Consider the following 3,785-nt stretch of genomic DNA (forward strand, 5'->3'; position numbering starts at 1 on the left):
CATGTATCTACTTGAGCTAAGACGTACACTATTTGTGAGTATCATTTTATGTTCCATAGTCCAGTCTAATCTTTGTCTTATGAGTTGGCCTCAGAATGGTTTTAGTTTTGGGCTAACAGAAAGCCCAGGGGCCATGTCTTCCAGGCTACCTCCAGCCTCAATTAAACCATTAAGTCTGGTCTTTTTACTAGAATTTGAGTTCTGCACTGTCTTTTCTCCTGCTTCATCAGGGACTCTCTGTTGTGTTCCCTCTCAGGGCAGTCATTGTGGTAGCTGGGCACCATCTAGTTCTTCTGGTCCCAGGCTGATGAAGTCTCTGGTGTATGTGGCCCTTTCTGTCTCTTGGGATAATACTTTCCTTCTGTCCATGGTGTTCTTCATTCTCCTTTATTCCAGGTGGGTTGGGACCAACTGACACATCTTAGATGGCCGCTTACTAGCTTTTAAGACCCCAGAAGCCACTCACCAAAGTGGGATGCAGAACATTTTCTTAAAAAACTTGGTTATGTTAGACTTGTGGTAAAATGGCACTCTAGGCAGAAACACCACACCGTCCCTCCACAGCAAAGATCCAAAAAACTAAGCCAAACAGAGAAAACAGCAGTCCTGAAACCCTAAAACAACAAATGAAGAGATAAAGAACTCAGCCAAGCACCAAATGGAGTGAGAAAACTGAAAGAGAATGGGGAGCAAGGAGAGATTCATGCAGAGGTCCCCTATCAGCTAATGCAGCATGGATTGCCATCTTGGACTCCTATCGGAGACCAGCAAATAGGGGGTACGAGAAAACAGCTTCATGGAGCTTCCAGCGGGAGACAAAACAACCGGTAATTTGTGATATACGCTTTCCCACCCCCTACCCTTCTTCACCACCACTCGGCCTCCTCGGCTTCCCACGGACACAGTCTCTTGTCCGGGAAGCACCAGCCGTTGGATTCCACCTGCCTGCACAGGCCAGCTCTCTGAGTGCCATTTGTTGGCTGCTGATGTTGCTTTTTTCCGCTTCTTTTGATTTCTTCCTTACCTCTCACCACCTCCCCCTCCTCTCACTCAAATACCTGGCTCTGTGCGCTATCTTTGCTTCTTCCTGAGGTGCTGCGGAGCTCCGGTAGTTTGTGATATATGCTTTCCCACCACCCACCCTTCTTCACCCCCACTCGGACTCCTCTGCTTCCTGTGGCCACAATCTCTTGTCCAGGAAGCACCGGCTGCTTGGATTCCACCCGCCCAAACTGGCTGGCTCTTTGAGTGCCATTTGTTGGCTGCTGGTGATGCTTTCTCTGCTTCTTTTAATTTCTTCCTTACCTCTCACCACCTCTCTCTCCTTTTGCTCAAAAACCTGGCTCCATGTGCCGTCTTTCCTTCTTCCTGAGGTGCTGTGGATAGCTGCTCGAGTGTGGAACTGCTTCCCAGTCTGGGCTGCCACGCTGGTGGGATCCCTGGGCTTTTGTTTGTTTGTTTGTTTTCTTTTCCTTTTCTTGAGTTGGGAGGACATTCTGGCCAGGCGATGCTGTGTGGCTTGGAACCTACCTCCTTGGCTTGCACAGATGTACAGAAGGATACCTGAGGACATTTCTTTTCTCGTGCTTTTTTTTTTTCTGTTTTTTGGGGGGCTTTTCTTGTTTTTCTTCTTTTTTAATTTGTTTTGTTTTCTTTTCCCTCTTTTTCCCTTTTTGTCTTTCTTCATTACTCAGTTTCTTGTCCCTCTATACCTTCCTTCTATTTCTGTTCCCTGAATACCTGCCACTGAATACCTCTATGCATTCTAGCCAGGCTGTACTGCAACACCTGAAAACAACTTCCCCAGACCTCATAGCCTCACCAGTGGGATCCCTCGGAGCTTTGTTGTTCTTTTTCCTTTATTCATTCTTTTTTTTTTTTCTTCTACATCCCCTTTTTGTTTTTCTCCATTTCACAGTCTCTCATCTCTCCACTCCAATGGCAAGCTCCCCTAGCACTCTTTTTTGTTTGTTTGTATGTTTTTGGCTCCTGTTCCTCTCTCCTCTCTCCCATATCCATCTAAGCTCCACACATAACAATCTCCCCCCTACAACCTGCCTACCTGCACTGTGTGCTTAACATCACACCACTGAACAGCACAGGCATGGCCTACTGGAACCTGCCCTGCACTGATTACCGATTTGCCCTGGTGGCTGTGGTGAGTGCCACAAACAACCCGTCCCAGTAACTCCTCTAGCCCTGCCCTGTTGTACCATATCTGAGCAACTGACCCTGCCAATTGGAGAAGGAGGCAAAAATTATCGTGCTCACAGACAAGCAAACAACAAAGAACACACAGCCTGCCTGCTCACACTTAGCCAAATTTAAAAAAAAAGGACAAAACAAACAAACATATAATCAATAAAGGAGAAAAATAACTGCTGAATGCCCCGAAGACAACAGGCAATATCAAAACGTTTACAAAAACAGGACAGGATGGTTCCAGTAGGCATCCAAAATAAAACATCAGATGACTTTCCAGTGGAAGAAAAGGCACTAGAACTACCTGATAGGGAATTCAAATCTCTAATACTCAGAATTCTCCAAGAGCTGAAGCCAAAAGCAGACAAAAAAAAGGAAAAAATAGACAAATTCATGGAAAACGCAGACAAAAAATTGGAAGAATTCAGGAAAATAATGCAGGAACAAATTGCCAAAATAAATTCACAACTAGAAATCATACAAAAGCAGCAACTAGAAATCCAAAAGATAAAAACAAGACTTCAGAAATGGACAGTGTCATAGAAGTGCTTAAGGGCAGATTTGAAATGGTGGAAGACAGGATCAGTGGAATTGGAAACAAACACTTGGATACAACTCTGTTTGAGGAAAACTCAGAAAAAGAACAAAGAAAAATGAAGATACCCTGAGAGTTACGTGGGATACAATCAAAAGCAAAAATCTCCTAGTGATTGGAGTTCCAGAACGGGGAGAAAACAGAAAACACAGAAAGGATCATTGAAGAACTGCTACTGAAAACTTCTCCAAAACCCTGAAAGATGAAAAGCTGGCCATCCAAGAAGCTCAACGAACCCCATATAGGATAGACCCTGAAATAAAATTACCAAGGCATATCATAATCACAATCGCCAAAACCAAAGATGAAAAAAGAATTCTAAGAGGAGCTTGTGAAAAACAAGAAGTCACATACAGAGAAGAAACAATAAGACTAAGCTCAGATTATTCGGCAGAAATCGTGCAGGCAAGAAGGCAATTGGATGACATATATAAAACCTTGAAACAAAAAAATTGCCAGCCAAGAATAATGTATCCTGCAAAACTCTCATTCAAATATGGTGGTGAAATTAAGTCATTTCTAGATAAAGAGAAATTAAGGGACTATGCAAAAAACAAGCCAAACTTACAAGAATTATTAAAAGGAATCCTTTGATCTGAGAAAAAACAACATCAGGCCACAGGCTGATGCTGGGACACAGGATTTTACTAGCCAGATACCAGTCTAAGAAATGAACTCTCAAGGACTATGCAAAACCAAAAGAAATACAACAGGGAATCAGAGCAGTTAATCAGTAAATGACAACAACATCAAAACAATAAGAGAGGGAATAAATGGTGTATGTATAGAACTTTCTAATGGAGAGAAAGGCAAGGCAATACCAAGTAACGATAGACTGCTTCAAACATAGAAAGATAAGGGTAAATTTCATGATAATCATAAAGAAAGTTAACAAACATACTCATAAAAATAAAGAGGAAAAACATAAAGTCTCAGCAAAAACAAAACTTATAAAACCAAAAGAAATGAAAAAAAAATCCAAAAACAA

This window comes from Trichechus manatus, unplaced genomic scaffold (assembly GCF_000243295.1).
Source record: "Trichechus manatus latirostris isolate Lorelei unplaced genomic scaffold, TriManLat1.0 scaffold00304, whole genome shotgun sequence".
Taxonomy (NCBI): domain Eukaryota; kingdom Metazoa; phylum Chordata; class Mammalia; order Sirenia; family Trichechidae; genus Trichechus; species Trichechus manatus.